Genomic DNA, 19463 nt, shown 5'->3' with positions numbered 1-19463 from the left:
TAAAGATTTGTCATTCAAATATTTAAAAAAAACAATAAGGAGATAAATACATCAATTAAAAAAATAACACAAGAATTCACTGGGTACCCCATAATTAGAAAATATCTATTTTCACTAGTGATCAGAAAAACATAAATTAAAACAATGGGATCCCATTTTTACTATTATACAACAGATACAGATTTTATCATCTCTAGTGTTGATAAGCCTTTGGAAAAAAGGGGCAGACACTTCATTGATTTCAAAACTAGATAATAATGCTAAATATATACACAAAGGAAATTCTATCAGATATGGAGGAATTTGTTTGAAAGATGAGAGGAATCAGCATATACTTCTATTTTCTGAGAGCACTGACATATTAAGTGAGTTTGTATAGAGAAATATTGGTAAATTACTCCATAATTCCCTAATTTAAAGTGGCACGAGGTGAAAGCATTTAGAAGCCACTTGAGATACTGGTGCTACTACACTCATATTTCTTTTCTTGACTTCAAAGACCTACGGTATTTAAAGCAATGGTGTACTTCATTTCCATCGCTCTACCTCTCTCTCTCTCTACCTCACTCTCTGTCTCTGTCTATATTTCCTTTAATTTCCTGAAAAGTTCAAAGAAGTTGTTATCCAAAATTTTCTTCTCTGTCTTGGGGTATACTATCAAAATATCTTGTTTCCTCATTTATCTTTTGCATGCTTTATGTATTTTTTTTGACAAAAATTTACACAAGTCTCTCATTTAATGCCATTATTTTTCTGTCTATCTTTGAATGGATTCACATCTACCCAGGCATGCTATGTGTCAAAAGTTAATGCTAAAGGAGTCTTCCTGGGTGACTGGTGAATCTTTATCTGCAGTGCTATAGTAATTACAGGAGAACAAAGATAGAAATACCACAGACTTCTCATCAAAAACTGTGCAAGCCAGAAGTCAATGGAGTGACATCTTGAAAGTGAGAAAAGAAAAAAAAGAAAACAAAACTGAAGCCAGAATTCTATAACCAAAGAAAATATCTACCAAAATGGAGGGAAAATAAATTATTTTACAGGCAAACACATAGAATTTAGAAAAAGACAAAATTATTACTAGCATAACTATAAGAAATTTTAAACTAAATTCTTTAGGCAGAAGCAACATATCAGATAGAAACAAGTATAAACAAAGAAGTGAGGATCTCTGGAAATGGCTAAAATGAAGGTAATTATAATAGACATTTATTATTATTTACTTACTCTAAAACTTGTCTATCTAAAACAAAAAAATAGTAGCAATATATTTTGGGTTTATACCATATGTAAAAGTAAACTCTATGGTAACAGAACACACAAGATGGGAGGGAAGAATGGACACTAGACTATTGTTAGGTTCTTACTCTCCATCTGAAGTGGTATGGTATTTGAAGCTGTTTCAGAACTGGGTCATTTGGGTTCATTCAGAAATTTAAGAGAAGTAGATGGAACTGGGATGCTTAGCGTTGTAAATGTCAGCAATTATACTCTGCTAGGAGTATTTCTCTCACAACTAAGCTACAATCATTCATTTTGAAAAAACATAATGTTACTCTTGTTTGTTGTGCTAAAGAATACTAAATTTCATAAATAATAGTAAATCATCTTTAGAAGAAGTTTAAATTTAGGTTTATAATCAAACTTTAAAATTTAAACCATCATTTCCCATGTCTTCTAAGCAAATTTCCAAAGTTTTGGAGAGGAAATAAGTCAGCAAAATTTTACCAGGAAAGGAATAAAAAATCTGTTACAATATATAATGAAAACAGTCCCCCTACATCAAAATAAAAAGCTTTTGCACAGCAAAGGAAATCATCAACAAAATTAAAAAGTAACCTACTGAATGGGAGAAGATATTTGCAAATGACATAGCTGGTAAGAGGTTAATATCCACAATATATACAGAACTTATACAACTTAACACCAAAAAAATCCCCTCAATTAATCCAAGTAAAATGGGCAGAGGTTCTGAACATTTTTCCAAAAAAAGCATACAGATTACAACAGACACATGAAAAGATGCTCAGCATCACTAATTATCAGGGAAATGTAAATCAAAACCACAATGAGATAGCACCTCATATTTATCAGAATGGCTAGAATCAAAAAGAAATAATAGTTTTGATGAGCATCTGAAGAAAAAGAACTCTGTTGCTCTGCTGGTGGGAATGCAAATTGGCACAACCACTGTGGAAAACAGTATGGAGGTTCCTCAGAAAATTAAAAATAGAATTACCAGATCATCCAGTAATTCCACCACTAGGTATTTACCCAAGGAAAATGAAAACACTAATTTGAAAAGATACATGCACCCCTTTAATTATTGCACCTTTATTTACAATAGCCAAGATATGACAGCTACCCAAGTGTCCATCAATAGATGAATGAATAAAGAAGATATATAGAGGGCTTTCTCATTTTGCCTCCAGCAAAGAGATGATAAGCTTCGCCTACTCTTTAAAAAAAAAAAGAAGATATAGATGATAGAGAGAGAGAGAGAGATGATAGATAGATAGATGATAGATAGGTAGATGATAGATGAATGATAGATAGATACACACACACACACACACAAAATGGAATATTACTCAGCATAAAAAAGAATGAGATCTTGCCATTTGTGACAACCTGGATGTACCTAATGGGTATTATGCTAAGTGGAGTAATTTAGACAGACAAATACCATATGATTTCACTTATATGTGGAATCAAAAGAACAGAACAAATGCACAAACAAAAAAGAAGATACAGACCCCAAAATGCAGAAAACTGAGAGTTGCCAGAGGGGACAGGGTGGGGAAAGGGGCAAAATGTATAAAAGAGAATGGAAGATATAGGCTTCCAGTTATGGAAGGAACAAGTCATGGGAATAAAAGATACAGCATAGGAAATATAGTCAATGATATTGTAATAGCGTTGTATGGTGAGAGACGGGAGCTACACTTGTGGTGAGCATAGCGTAATGTATAAAGTTGTCAAATCACTATATAGTACACCTGAAACTAATGTAGCATTGTGTGCCAACTATACTTCAATAAAAGTAAAATAAAATGTACATTCTAAACCTTAGTATAACTTTTTAAAAGATGTATAAATAATACATTGATGAGAATGTATAGCAGCTTTATCCTTCGTAGCCAAATATTACAAAAAAACTAATGTCTTTTAACCAGTGAATGAATAAACAAACTACATCCATACAATGGAATACATGAGATACTACTTAGCAATAAAAAGGAATGTCTACTATTGCAGTGGTTAAACTTCCATAAATATTTCAAGCATTAAAATTCACTCCCTTCAAAAAGGCTCTAACTTTCACGTATCTACTAAAACCAAGAAACTATTCTTAACACCATCTTCCCTTTATTAGATTTCTCTTAGGAAAATACAAATATTTGTTTGGGTTTCTTTGTATGAACATATTTTTGTAGAGTTTGATATATAATTTTGTTTTGATTTATAAATGTTATAATACAGTTATATATATATGTATATAGGATACATAACTAGAGTAATTTTCTTGGAAAGAGACCTTATGTATTATTATTTCTTTGCCTAGTCCCAATCTTATTATCAATATGGCTAACTAGAAAAAGGAAATAAAATAGAGACTAAAGAATAGTAATTTTGATAGTAGAAAAATCTTTAAGATATTAAGAATAAAATCATTAAGATTAAAGTTTCTTTAAAATATGAATATCCAGAAATCTTAAAGAATATTTAAAATTATAATCACTTTATTCATAGATGGAGAAACTGAGTTTATCCAGATGGTGTGAGAATGACCCCTAGAACACAGTCCTTTTGACTCCTAAGTCAAAACAATATTTTTTTTCAGTAAATCTTGCAGAAAAAAAGCAGAAATCCCCAAAAAGTTAATTATAACTTATATGTTAAATAAGACCACTAGAGGAAAAATTAGAAAGGAGAACTGCAAAGTTGAAAAAGATATAAAACAAGTTAGTATGGTAAATTCTATATGTCCTTAAAATGATTTATCAGTTTTACCAGTTCAAGGAAAAATAAATTTGGGACCAAATTGACAAACTTGCTTCATAACTATATACTACAGATCTACCCACTTAGAATGTCTTTAAATGAACAAATGAATTTTGAATGACAATTCAACATTGGCCATTGATTGACTTGGAAGTTTCAGAGACAATGCCAGTTTGTGCTGAGACACAGCCTGAGGCAATAGGCAAAATAAACATCACTGATTGGCCTTTATTTGAAATTGTGATGTGATTTTCATTTTTACAAATATTACAGAATAAATTATGTACCTTCATTATTGAGTTTTTCAGTACCTCCCTACATGTTCCAAGACAAGTTCCTCCATCTCCCTGGCCATGAGGGATGATCCCAAATATTTTCACTATTAAAATCCTTGCTCTGTGTGGTATTTTAATTGGAAAAAAAAAAGCAAAACAAAAAGTCAATATGTGATGAATGAGATTCCACATCACATTTACTTTATATTCAGTTAATCATAGAAATCTTTGCATACTAGAACTACAGTGGTTAGAAAGCATTTGAGATATAAGCTTTTGTTTTATTATGAAAGAGCAGAACATTTCTTCCCATGACTAACATAAGGGAAAAAGGGCAATTAGCAGTTTAGGGTTATGTATTTCCCTATTTCTAGAGAATAGAGGTCATTGGCTGAAAATGCAGCAGAATAGAATCTTTACTTCTCCCCCTAACCCCTGCCCCTGCTACTAATGCCCCTGGGAGAAAGATGCTGGAAGACTGCCAATCCAGTCAATTTTTCATTTTCCAAGGGCCATTGTGGAGAGAATCCATCAGCAATACAGGAGACACAGGCCTCAACCACGTGAGGAGAGCACAGTGTGAGAAAAACTCATGCACAGAGAGCAAAGATCCTCTCATAGTCCCTTAACTGGATCTATTTTATAAAATGTATCAACATTTATTTTAAAATACAGTTGTGAGAATACATATTTGTCTCCCTTGATAAAGTGTATGATACTTCTTTGTATCATCTACAGCACTGTGATTGAGTGGTTAAGTTTTGAATAAATATTGTTTAATTGAGAATGATTTAACAAAGGAATTCTTCTAATCTATCCTAAACTCTGAACAGATATTTTAGAAAAACATTTTCAAAGGAAAGTATGATACAATACATCCTAACTGATCCCAATTTAATACACAGTTAACTTAGCTATTAGCTCAAGAAGAATCTAAGTATATCTAAATCAGAACTGATATCTGGAACATTCTACTGAATAAAAGAAGCCATTCAATTACGTGTTCACGTGTACCAAGTTAGGTCTGCTTCTCTATTTTGATTTGGAAGAGCAGAGAAAGAAAAACAGGGTGGGGCATATATTCCAGTAGAGGTTTATCATTCTAAACAAAGAGTGAATGCTAGAGAAAGAGAGAGAAGAAAGAATTAGCCACCTTGACAAATTCCAGGACAAAGCTACTTGAAACTGTGAAAAATATTATCACTTAATTATATCTATTTGTTGGGAATACTTATGAAGTTGGAAACAGGTTTCTGAACAGGAGATCTTTAATTAAGTCCAATATTAGATGGAAAGTTATCATTAATTCAATCATGAATAAAAGGAAATATTCAAAATGGAGCTTTTATCAGTAAAATACTCCAATTACAATGAACAAATATATTCTTCAAGTAAATATTGCCAAAGATATGACTGCTGACTTCCACATATTGTCAAATTCATTTTCAATCATTGGCAAAATTTTAGTTGACTTTAATACTATTTGTTTTCATTTGTTTCTTAATTATCCTTTTCTATTTAGTTTGCTTATTTTTATAATATGTATTCAAAATTGTTCCCTTTACCACATTGTTTGTTCTTTAAAGTTCCTTTGCTAGTTTTTTTTCCTATAGTTACATCCTAGTTAACCCCATTGGTTTCTATCCTTTGTTTACAATTTTACAACACAAATTTAATTCCAGTTTCTCCCACAGGGTCAAAAATGTTCCCCTTTTCCTAAAGTATTATTTCCGGGCATACTTAAGTTCCATTCCCTTAGGGCTCCTCTTGTCTTACTCAAACTTTTCCCACATTCATAAATGAACCAACTGTATTATCTCAGAAAGGTTGAATAGTTGCACCAATCATTTTAAAATACTTGTTCCTGGGGCGCCTGGGTGGCTCAGTCGTTAAGCATCTGCCTTCGGCTAAGGCCATGATCCCGGGGTCCTGGGATTGAGCCCCCGCATCGGGCTCCCCACTCAGCAGGAAGCCTGCTTCTCCCTCTCCCACTGCCCTTGCTTGTGTTCCCTCTCTCACTGTCTCTCTCTCTGTCAATAAATAAATTAAAAAAATAATAAAGGTGGAAGGTTAGGCAGAGGCTAGCCTCCTGGGGAAAAAAAAAAATATATATATATATATAAAATATTTGTTCCCAATTTGGCTCTTATTATTCCAAACATTTGAATATTTTTATTAAATTCATTAGGAGAGAAGTGTCAGTCTTCACAATAAAATCTACTAACATGGAAAATAACAACCAAGAATGTCTTGTGTTGAGTATGTGATAACCCTTTCTAGCCTGGGAGGTTTTGTGACAAAAGACCTTCGGCTTGTTAACTATCCAGAACTGATGTACTAGAACATGGTAAAATATTTTGAAAAAAACGTTTACTCATTTGAGCAATTTTTTTTTTTTGCTGTGGGTGTTTATATCTGTATAAGTGTGTGTGTGTGTGTGTGTGAGAGAGAGAGAGAGAGAGAGAGAAAGAGAAAGGGAGAGATGATAATTGAGACTGCCTTAGTGTCTAGAATTACAATACTATCTGTGGACATAAAAATTATGTGTTTTGTCTCTACTACCCAAAACATTTCCAGAAGAAACTATTCACTATTTGATATTTCATTATCTTGACATTTTATGCGAACAAACTTGGCTGATTAAAAAATAATTGAGCAAAATATGTTTCGTATTGGCACATGGCAGATGCCAGAGAGTTCCACAGTGAATGAATAACCTTTCCCATGGAGCTGGCCTTAGGTGCAGTGCTGAGAGTGCTCTCACGTGTTCACATACTGGCGATAACCTGTCAGTGAACCAGCAAATACAGTAACGTGTTCAGGAGAGCTCTCAGAAGGCACTGCATGAGCAAACTGTCAAAAAGTAGCAACTGCTAATAGTGAAACCACAGACTTTCTCTTTCCCTGAGTCCCTATAGATTTCTTGTTTGCCCTTTCTGATCCTCAGACTCCTTATCTGCAAAATGTGAGTTCTGGCCTGGATCTCTGGTGTTCAACTGAATTTTGTGGACTCACGAATAAGGTAAGATGCTTTAATGGCTTCCTGACAGGATGAGAGAAAGACTCAGAAAGTAGCACCCTGGATTTTCCGCCTGTAATCGACTGGATGTTACGTCTTTGGTAGTATCTACGATGGATAGCAGAGCTCCATATAAGATTCTGTTTAAAATAAAGTTTGACAACTAAACAAATTTGAAAACCATCTAATGTCTTTTTCCATTTTAAAAACTGATTTTGCAATGGATTAAATATAGCATGTAAAATATAATAGATCGTATATTGTTTTCATTGCACTTTTCACTTTTATAAGGTTTCTATATTCATCACCTCTTTTAGTTGTGTGTTAGGAATACAGATGGGATCATCATTTTGCAGCTAAGGAACCTGAGGCTCAGAGGCATGGCCTGGCCTGTGCTGAAGACATAGGGACTGGAATCCAGATTCCTCTCCTAGAGTCTGCTCCACTCTACCATTTTTCTCCTCTTCTGTCAGATGCACTCAGACAGTTGCCATTCTCTATTCTAACCTGGACTTATCCATCTAACAGAATGGTTTGGACTAATATTCTTGTGGCACATCTTGACTCAATATTCATAAACTATTTGTGTAGTTTTTTAGGAATTATACAAATAAATGAGTTTACCCCCAAGTAGATGTTTTCACTCAGTGTAAGTACAATTCAGGGATTCTCAGTCCCAAATAAAGTTCTCTATTGCCTGTACCAAACAGTTGAGCGATGCCCACAGGACACTGAACGCTTATAGTCAACTGCAAGCTATCTTTCATTTACATACACCTATTTTCTCTTACAAGTTGTGCTTACCAAGAGTCATTTGTGTTTGTTCCCCAACATTGATCATGCAAGTTTTTCTTACTATTATAATCATACAGTTAATTATGTGTTATAAAAGCCTATGAAACATGACTTTGAAAGTGTGTGTGTGTGTGTGTGTGTGTGTGAAATGTTGAATGCTTTGAAACATTGCATGAAGATGAGTCATCAGAAAATACTATTGGATTAGGTTCTGGTTGGGAAGTCACAAAAAATAAAAAAGATATGAAGATACAGAAGGAGTGTTGCCCTCAAAAGAAAACTATGTTTTCAAACAATGCTAAATGAGTCTATTATATTGCCTAATATTTACCTGATTGATATTCAACTTTTAACCAACCCCAACACCTGATCCTTACAATATTTATAGGTGGCATTTAAGGGATGAATCAACTATTTAGATACTAGGAGACCTTACAAATAACCAATCCAAAATTAAATAATATTTTTCATTAATTTAATTACATTCTCAAATGGTCAAAAGATTTTATTTATTATTGTTTATTGTCATCATAAACCTTGTCATCATTAACCCAAGACTTGCAGATCATACTGCCCAAACTCAGACAAAGAAAAAATCCAGTTGAACAAAAATATCCGTAAGACTGGATGTAATATAGTCATCTTGTGATCAAGAAAACTGGCATCAATCCAGAAAATACATTTGTTGATAAAAAATGAGATGATAATATATACAACCTTTAAAGTATGTGTTTTAAGTCTGTAACTTGAAAACCCGTGACACTAATGTTGATTTTTCTTTATTTTCAAAGGAAGATATTTGTATTCCTGAGAAGAAAAATATAAAAAGCAGCCATTAGAGGGATGTCTCTTTAAATTCACAGATGAAGAAGGAAATAATGTTCATATGGGGAGTTCTTAGAATTCTGGGGCGCACAAATCAGAGATTTCAACTCTCCCTGAAGTGTCAGTGATTATTTTATGTAGCAGATATTTGAGCTGAGGCTAAGAGGAGTTTCAAGGTAGATAAGAGGTGAAAGCAAGAAGAGTGGTATAGAAGAGGCGTGTGAGAAGTCAGAGGCTCAGTGTGGAAGGAGTACTGAGGGCAGTGCAGAGGATGATAATAGAAAGACTGGGGAGGAGATGCGGATGGAATGATGGGCTTCTAAGAAATTCTTTTGCACTGTTTCCCCAGATTTCTCTTAAAGTGGTTTTCATGTTCTCAGACTAGGTATGAATGTGCGACCACCTAGTGAATATGTAAAAACCATACTTAGTTGAATATTGGGAAAACAATGTTTTATATTGAGGAATAAAAAGGAAAGAAGACATCTATCATATTTTCATTGCAGGGAACTAGGCATAATTTATGGTCTCATATCTAATACCTATGAAATCGATATTTTTTCATTTTAAAAGGCGAAAGATTTATACGATCTGAAGAGAAACTAGAGTATGATATTTTTTCATTTTAAAGATAACTCAGTCTTAATGATGTTGTGTGACTTACTTCAAAATTCCCTAATTAATTAGTGGTGTAGCCAGGACTTGACCATAGACTGTCTAAATTAGGAGTCTACACTGAAAAGTAATTAGCCATCTAGGCCACCACTTGATGGCCTTCAGAACATGAAGCCCAGGGCTGTAGCAGTTAAGGGCCTTACGGTTATGGGCAAAACTCTATGCAGAGCTGTGGGGCAGGGATAGGAGAGGAGTAGGCAGGGAAAGAAAGAAGTACAGTTTTTGCTGGGGCCCACATCAGTCGAGGCTCAGGCCATGGTTTGGGAGGGGCCTAGGATTTAGGTAGATACAGACCTTTCTGGAGCCCACACTCCATTCAGATGTCTGACATCCTCACGGTTGGAGAAGAGAGACTTGAGTGGCTCACTGATGACCTGGATACCATTCACCCTATACTAAAGGCCCCGGTACACAGATAACTACATGGACTGGCCTTATCTCTGAATATGCTGAGCACTGAGACCCAAACTAGATACTTGGGTCATATCAAGTTCATCATCCCAGGAGGTCTGACCTTTTCATACATAGTGACTGCTATGGCTGCACCCCAGGAATCTTCTGCCTCCCCCCACCCACCTTGACTTCATTGTAAAAGGAGAGGCCCAGGCCAATATCACTCATAGTCCAGTGAGCCACCTCCCCCCCACCCAGCCAGCCATCCATTTTCATGTGTATAAACACCAGTGCATATTTCCCCAAGGATCAGTTCAGAGGTCTTATATGTTATTGATAATTTATCCCAAAGAATAAATAAACAAATGTGATCAGGTATAAGCCATGCTTCTTAATTCATAAATGTCGACACACATGTGACAGGGAATTAATAATTGTGTGTATGAACTGTATTTGCTTTTGAGCATTTATTTAATCTTTTAAAAATTATTCTTAGAATATCTATAAGGAATAACACTAACCACATGGCATTTTAAAAACGTAATTCAGTGTGGAGATAGATGTATGAGGATTGTATATATTCTGAATTTATTATAGAGACAAAACTTTAATACAACTTAAATAGATCTTTCTACTCTGGTCACAAACTATTAGCTTCTCTCTCAAGAGTTTTATCATTGCACTTGTTAATTGTGTATCTGAGAAGCTGCTAATTGTATATATAATAAAATATATAAATCAATAATTAATAGGCATTATAATTGTGTTAGTAAATTTACAATAACATAATATTGCAATAATACCACTATATTATTTAACTTTGTTATAATAAATGGTATTAGTTACAGGAATGTATTAGAAGTTTTCACTAAGGGAATAACTAATTCATCCTTCTGGTTTATATTTTAGAAAAATAAACTAAAATCTATAAAGTAGTTATACTACTTTTTGTTTAATTTGTCCAAATTACTGTAAACTTTAGGAAGCTAGAATTAAATGTTTTAAATTCTTCTTCCAAAGAAGGAAAGAAGATCTGGTAAAAAATCTTAATTAAGTATGATGTCTTGAAACATAAAATACCTTGCTTGTCATGATATGCTTATGCAAACTAAAATATAAATTCAGTTCCTGGCAGAATGATTAATGTATTTATATCAACCCTCAGGGAATGTTGTGGCAAAGGGGTTATAAGTGTCTTTAGTTTGCCATACATGGAATAATTACTCTCTTGCTTTCACCACTCAGTCCAGTGCCTTAGAAAAATCAAAGGAGAACATGGTCCAGGTGTCTCGAAGAACTTCTACAGCTAGTGTGAAAAATTAATCTCCCTGAAAACATTGTTTCAAATTATAGCAGCACCAGGCTAATTATTATGGAAACAATGAGAGGGATTTGTGCAAGGGGCAAGTGATGGGCTTAAGATTCCTCGGTGGTCATTAGGATCAAGTCAGTTTGAAAAATCTGTGTCATAAGTGGAACCAGTTAGACATTGTCATTCTATATCCACTTCTGATGGTTAGCCTTACACTATACTTTGACTTCTAGTGATAGGAGGCATGTACATAGTTTTCTTTTTGAAGTCTGAAAGTCCTCCCAGTGTTTATAACAGAATCCTTAACATAGAGGGCTTATACTCTATATTTTTGAAAGGGGGACTCTCTTCTGGAATAATATATTGGAAACAAAACAAAACAAAACAAATACAACCTTCCCAACTAGAAAATTTACTTTGTATCACTGCAAACAGAAAAAAAAAAAAAAAAAAGTATCACACTGGGTTTTTCCTTCTTTATATAGAGGTCTCCATCTTCATCCAAAATGTATTTTTGCCTTCTCATTTATTGTAGTCCTTTTTTTTATAGGTGATAGAAAGTTTTGCAAATAACTGCAAATTATTTTTGTGAGAAATAATTTCAATTCAGCCAATCATAAGTCTTTCTCATTTCCAATGAGATTTGTTCTTTCAATAGTCCCTGTCCAAGTATAAAATGGTTTAGTAGAGTTTCTTCACCAAGTCTTACAGAATTAACCTCATTAGGTATACCTTGGCTGTATGTTGAATTGAGGCTTACTAAAATAGAGAATATTTTTTCCAACAAATTGTGTTTATGAGAAAATATGCCCACTAGGTAGGAAAAAAAAATAGGCATACACTGGAAATAGAGCACCAGAGGGAGAATATATGGAGAGAAAAAATAAAATTACATTATTACCCTGGCACAAAATTCCACCACCACCCAAATTTTGTCCTTCCAAAGGCCCGTGTGGACTGCAAAGGACCAAGGCAATCATTTATCTTCTCATCTCTTTGTACTCCCATAGGAAATATGTAAGGAGCACTGAGGCCTAGAAGGCTGATGTCACTTATCTTATTACACACAGTTCATAACTGGTAGAGGCAGGACTAGAATTCAAGCCTTTGATCACCACCATATATTGTTGAAATTCTTCTTACTCTGGCTGGAATTACATTTAAAGATCATCCAGATCAAGAAGCATATTAAGTCAGGAAAGAGGATGCAATCCATCAGAGCAGATGTAAGAAGTTAGAAGAGAAAATGTCTAAGGCAGAATTCTAGACTGTGCCAATATTCAAAACACAGAGAGAAGTAGAAATGTTAATAAAAGTGATGACTAAGAAATGGACAAGGGAGCTCACAGGAAAGTCAAGAGACAACAGAATCATGGATGTTAAGGAAAAAGGGAATTTTGAAAGGAAATTATACAACATTACCAAATGATTCAAGGTCAAGATTTTTTCTTGAAACTCTTCCTTTGCTTCTGTGATACCACATTCTCCTGTTTATTTGTTTACTTACTTCCTTACACCTGCCTGGCTATGCTTCAGCCTTCTTTGCTGGCTGCTCCATCCCTGGTGAGTCTCTAATTTTTAAATGGATCAGGTCTAAGTCTTGGGCTCCCCTTCTTCTCTATCTATAGTTCCTAAATGACCTCATTCAGTTCCACCACCTTAAATATCCTCCACATGCTGATGATCCCCCATTCTACATCTCCAAGCTCTGCTTCTCCTGAGAAATCCTGACTTGTGTATACAAAGTCTTCCTTGACATCAACATATAATTTCAAACTCAGCATGTCAATTCTTGATTCTTACCCCCAAAACTGCTTTCTCTTCATCTCCTCCATCTCAGTGAATGATACCACATATAGTCTGTTGCTTACATTAGAATCCTGAGTTTCCCATGATTATTCTTGGCCTCTTGAGCATACTACATCCAGCCCAGTTCTGTTTACTCTAATTAAAAGTCACATCCTGGGGCGCCTGTGTGGCTCAGTCGTTAAGTGTCTGCCTTAGGCTCAGGTCATGATCCCAGGGTCCTGGGATCAAGCCTCACATCGGGCTCTCTGCTCAGCGGGAAGCCTGCTTCTCCCTCTCCCACTCCCCCTGCTTGTGTTCCCTCTCTCGCTATGTCTCTCTGTTAAATAAATAAAATCTTTAAAAAAGAAATAAATAAAAGTCACATCCTGAATGTGTATTCCACTCCTCTTTTTCTCTACCATCACTAGCTTAAACCTAACATCATCTTCTTCCTCCTTGACTCCTGTAAATATCTCCCTATTGCTCTCTCTTTCCATTCTTAATCATTTATCATCTATTCTTCAAAAAGAAGAGGAATCTGATTTAAAACATGAGTCAGATCTTGTTTCCTCCCTATTTAAAACCCATGCATTTCTATCTCAAGTAAATTCAAGCCAAGGTTATGCCCTGGCCAGCACAGCCCTACAGGATTTAGCCTCTACCTAATACTTCAATTTCATTTTGCACTACTTTCTTCTTGTCAATTTTCTTCCAACATCACAGACCTTTTATGTCACTGTTGTTCTTTAAATATGATAAGCCCACTCCCATTTCAAGGCATTTGATCTTGCTTTTCTTTTACTTGGAAGACTTTTCCCTGATCTTTGCATGGGTGTTACATCTTGTCACTCAAATGTTACCATATATGTCACCTTCTGAGAAAGGGCTTCTCTGAGCAGTTAGCATTATCTAGTGCATTACCCTATTTTAAATATCTGCATGGCATACTACTATCTGATTTTTTTAATTTCTTCTACCTATTCTCTAAAAATGTAAGCTGTATGAAAACAAAGTCTTTACCTGATCTCAGAATTATACCTGATGTAGAACACATTTAATATGTATTGATTGAAATAACAATAAATATTTTTATCAGGTTGTCATTAGGTGCTTTAGACAGGATATGGAGTTGGAATACTAGCTGAATAAAGTAGACATTTTTTTCCCCATATAACAAAGTCTCTACTCAGTTGTCTGACACAGCATTAGGGAAATGGAAGTGAAAATTGGCAAGGCAGTCACAGGCCTTGCTCACTGGGGAGAGGGTAGTCATTTAAATATAATTATGTAAATTATCACTTAATTGTTCTTGTTATAAGATCTATAGGTGAACAATGCTTGGTGCTTTGGAGTATCTAACCAGGGAATATAACTAACTAGATATCAGGGAATATAACCTAAAGAAGTGGAATTTAAGATTCCAACAGATAAGTAGGAATACATAATACTATTTCTTGGTGACCACTTCGTTTTGTTATGTGAGAATATAATGATGTACAAGGAATAGAAATGCCTTATCTAATTATTAGTCATGAGAAATAGATATCCTTCACTGCAGATGATTGAAGTAATAAATTTGGCTTTCTCATTTAAAAATCAGTCTCATGAGAGCTTAGTAGGAATACATTTCCAGAAAAGTCATTGATGTGGTATTAATTAATAAATGGAATTTGGGTACCTACAAATTTGGGTACCAGATGGTAGTCTGTCATGAATGCTCCAAAGGCTGATGTTCTATTGGATCCTGCCTCTCTCTGTGACACTGTTTTCAATTTCATCAACAGTTTTATGAAGGCATAAAACATTTTCTTATGAAAAAAGAGATAAAATTTGTATCTTTCCTGCCATTTGTTTCTAATATTGTTCTTTTCCATAGCCAGTGACATCAGAAAGATAAAATTTTTTCCATGTCTGCTTCAAGCAAGGTTTTGGAGTCCTAAATATATGAGATTTTTATATTATGTAATGTTCTGATAGGGCTGAATTCATAATTTTTTTTGATGAGAAACATTGCTAAAGATCATCTAGTCAAACAGATTAAAACATAGAGATGGGAGGGGAAAAAAGAGATATAATGGATGTTAATGCTCATGGAGGTGAAGGAATTTTCCAGTAAGTACCCAGCTTGTTAGAAAACAAGGAATCATGGAATGTAGTGATTTATTCACTGAATTCTACACCTGCAACTAATATTATACTGTATGTTAACTAGAATTTAAATAAAAACTTGAAAGAAACAACAACAAAAAAAGAACAAGGAATTTGTCTCAACATTTATGCTCTTATCATGGCATCAACAAAGGAAATAAAAGAAATATTTCATAGTATTATTATAACTTTTTATTACATTTTCTAGTTTCAAAAAAATATAAAGTCCAAGTATACAAGGCCTTCCTTACCCTATCTCCTATGCATACCTTCTGGCCTATTTTCCATTACTCCTTTAAATCTCATATTTCATAAATACTTGTTATTTCACTAAAGGAGAAGGGTGTTTTTAAGCCCCTATGTTTCTCTCATGCTGTTCTTGTATCTAGAACGACTCTTCTGGGCCTTCTCTATCAGGCAAAGGCTGCATTCTCCACTCCCACAGGAAGGGTTCCCTGAGCCGAGGCTGGGTTCAGTGTCTTAGGTGTTCCTACAGCAGAACCTGTTTCTCCCTAAACATATAATCTCTCTGGAGAAAACAAGGTATCTTGCTTTGTCATTATATGTTAAATATTTATCATAGTGTCAGGTGTGAATCATGTCCTTCCCATTGTTTTTGATGAAAGGAAATTAACACTGTGAAGTCATTAACCTGTTGACCCAAAGTATTGATTTTACCTGAGAAATAATATGATCCATTCTTATGCTTATTATTTAAACAGTAATTTAAAATTTCTTTTTATATATTATATTAAAATTATTTCTTAAAATTTAGATATTTTATTTCTGCTTAAAGCTAACTCCAATGTTACTGAACCTAATTTTTATCTCCTCTGGTTTATATTTAATATTTTCATTTCAATTGAATATATTTGGAAAAAAAATACTACATTTAACAGTGTGATAAAAAAACAAGCTGACAATTTTCTTTTTGCTTATAACTCTAAATCACCAATTTCTAAGTCACAGACTTTTAGAACTGAAGAATATTTTAGGGTTTAATTCATCCAATAGTTAATAACTCATGCTGAATAATTCATCCATGGTTATTATCAGAAAAGCTGTGTATGTTGCATTATAGCCAAGCTCTTTCAACAATACACTGTTGCCTTTTCTTCTGCATATTTACTGAAAGTTAACTATGCCAATAAATTTCAAGAGTCTAAAAGGAAGATGATTCACTTAATTGGGAGATTCTTTGTTCATCACTGAGGGCTTAATATACTATCTTCAAATTATAGAGCAAGTTATTGAGAAAGCCCTGGGCCTGGCTCAATAGTTAATAGGTACATATTTACTTGTTCGGTAATTTTGGAATTAGTTTTCTTGTCCTGAGGTTCAACTGGCTAGAGATCTGCCCTGGGTATCATATAGCCATGCACTAGGTATGTCATAATTGTTCTGGGCGATCCAGTATCTAAGTAAGTTTTAATTCCCTCCCAAATTTGAGGATTTGAGAACTTGCAAGTCTCTGCTCCTCCCCTAGAGAATGCCTCCTTGTCTTGCTGTCGATTGCTGGTTATTTCTTTGAATAGAACATGATGGGTTGTTCAGTCTGACTTTAGTTTCCAACTATGGTTTTGTCCTGCCCACTAGTTTGGCTCTCCTTCATATTGATCTTGGTCTAAAGCAAACCTTAATGTACTGTATCTCTTTAGAAACTGCGTGGTATACTGGCTACCAACTGTGAAACCAGCCCTAGAGACAAATCAGTGACCCGAAACTCAGCTCTGTCCTGCTTTATCTCCCCACAGCACCATTGCTCACCTCACTGAGATTCATCGTGTTTCAAGGATAAGCTGGCCAGGTTATAACAACATGAGCTATACTTACTCAGCTCTGTAACTGAAAATATCAATACATTTGATCTTGAAACATTGGGGTAGTTTTTGAAAATCTGTTGTAGTGATGGTGCCTTAAATAAAACAAGAACAGCAAAAGATAAGATCTAGAAATATTGCACAGTAGTCAATATCCTTAAAATTTATTTGATTCCTTAATTTTAATTTCAGTTCTTCAATATAATGAAATTTAACATAAATTTACCATTTGAACCATTTTCAAGTGTACAGTTCAGTATCATTACTTACATTCATGTTGTTGTGCAACCATCCCCATCATTTCCAGAACTTTTTCATCTTTCCAGACTGAAATCCTGTACCCATTAAACACTAACTCCCATTATCTTCTCCCCCGCAGTCCCTGGCAACTACCATTCTTATTTCTGTCTCTATAAATTTGACTATTCCATGGGCCTCAAATAAGTGAAATTAAACAGTATTTTTCCGTTGGTGACTTGCTTAATTCATTGTCCTCAAGGTTCCTCCGTGTTATAGAGTGTATCAGTTTTCTTCCTTTTTAAAGCTGAATAATATTCCATTTATGCATATATAATATATTATATAATATATATTATATTATATAATGATATATATATATATCACATTTTGTCATTTTGAGTTCTTCAAGTGTGAAAATAATCCACACATACATACATAAAGGAATGTGTATAGTAGCAGCATTATTTATAATGCTGATAGCCAAAAGAGAGTGTAAATGTCCATCTAAAAAATTTATGGGCTGTCAATAGGATGAAAGTTGATACAGATATAAAAAAATGAACTGAAGTATAGTGAGATTGTTAAGAGCTTGCTGTTTGGATTATAAAACCAGTGCCACCTCTTACAAACTGGGTAAAATCAGAAAGTTGTTTGAGTTTCCTGAGCCCCATTTTACTCATTTAAAAAATTAGATGATAATAGTATTTTTTATGAAAAGTTACTTGTGATTACTAAATAAATGACATACTCAAAGCAATTAGTTCAACATCTGATATAACAGCTGAATAAATGTTAGTTATAATTAGTTATTATTTTTTACTGAATGTCAGCATGTTAGCTCCCTGCTAGATTCTAGAGATGATAGATGAGTAACAGAGGACTTCTGGATTTGAGGGGCTCACGTACAAGTGGAGAAAAATACCTAAACTCTGAAATACATGTTGAGTTTTGAAACTACTTTGATGTATGCAATTTAGTTTCGTCCTCAGACCTGGAAATAGGTTTATGAAATAATGTTAAAAGTAAAAAGCAGAACATAAAATTTATGAGGTACACATTGATTATAATTATGCAAGCTGTATTTCAGGCACAAATACACACACATACACACTCAAAAAGAATGAATGTTTGCTAGAATTTTTACATGTAAAATTATCTAAAATCATTAGAAATAATAAGAATACAATAGTTAACAGTATGTAAAAATCATTTTAAGAATCTGGGATATGAATTTGAAAGAAAAATAACTAAGCGAGTCTTTGTTCCTTTACAGGCTAGAATCAGAATATTCTTGCTAATAGGGTTTTAGATACAATTTTGTCCAAAATCTTCAGTTCATAGATAAGGAATCTGAAGTTTGGACTTGTTTAAAGATTTGCAGCAAGTGAGAATGGAAACCAGTCTACTAGCCTCTGTCCTGAGGTCTCTCCTCTAATCCATATATTTACTTCTGAATAGGCTTCTGTAGGGCTCATTTCTGGTAATCTTCAGTGTATTTAAAGGTACATAAGGTCTTTCCCCACCTCTTATTAGTCACATGGAACATACAGAACTTGATGTAGAATTGTCTTCAACACATTTTTAAAATTTACCTTTTCAGGATTCCATTATTTAAATATACTACTTCCCACTATTCGTGCTATTTATTACAATGCACAGCATTGAAGATTAGCCCAAGTCTACAGAACAAGTCTCTGAAGGTAATAAAATATAATTTTTAAAAGTTCACATTTGCAAAGACTTTTAAGGCATAGTAGTAAATATTCTGAAAGCTGGTAAAATGATTTTAATAGATGTTGCACTGGTTGTAACTTGGTTTACTATATAATTACACTGGCTTCTCTTTTGATACCTATACAAATAAGGATTTGCCCTCTTATTGCTTTGAAATTTCTTTTTTGTATTTAGTAAGTGAGCCGATAAAGTAGTTTTTAAATCTCTGCCATCACTGTGGAAATATGATTTTCAAAACTATATATTGTCTGTTTCTGTACTCTGTCTTGGATCATATAGTAGGAAAATAGCTCTCAAAAGTTGAGGGTACCCTAACATTTTGTTCTTCCATGGAGATCTTCTCTTGAACTTCTTTTTTATTAGAAAGCATATTTTTCCTAAAAGACTGATGGAGAGCGTTTGAAAGACAATCTAAATATTTTCCTGGCTTT

This window comes from Phoca vitulina, unplaced genomic scaffold, assembly GCF_004348235.1.
Source record: "Phoca vitulina isolate PV1807 unplaced genomic scaffold, GSC_HSeal_1.0 scaffold9, whole genome shotgun sequence".
NCBI lineage: Eukaryota > Metazoa > Chordata > Mammalia > Carnivora > Phocidae > Phoca > Phoca vitulina.
This window is presented reverse-complemented; position numbering follows the sequence as displayed.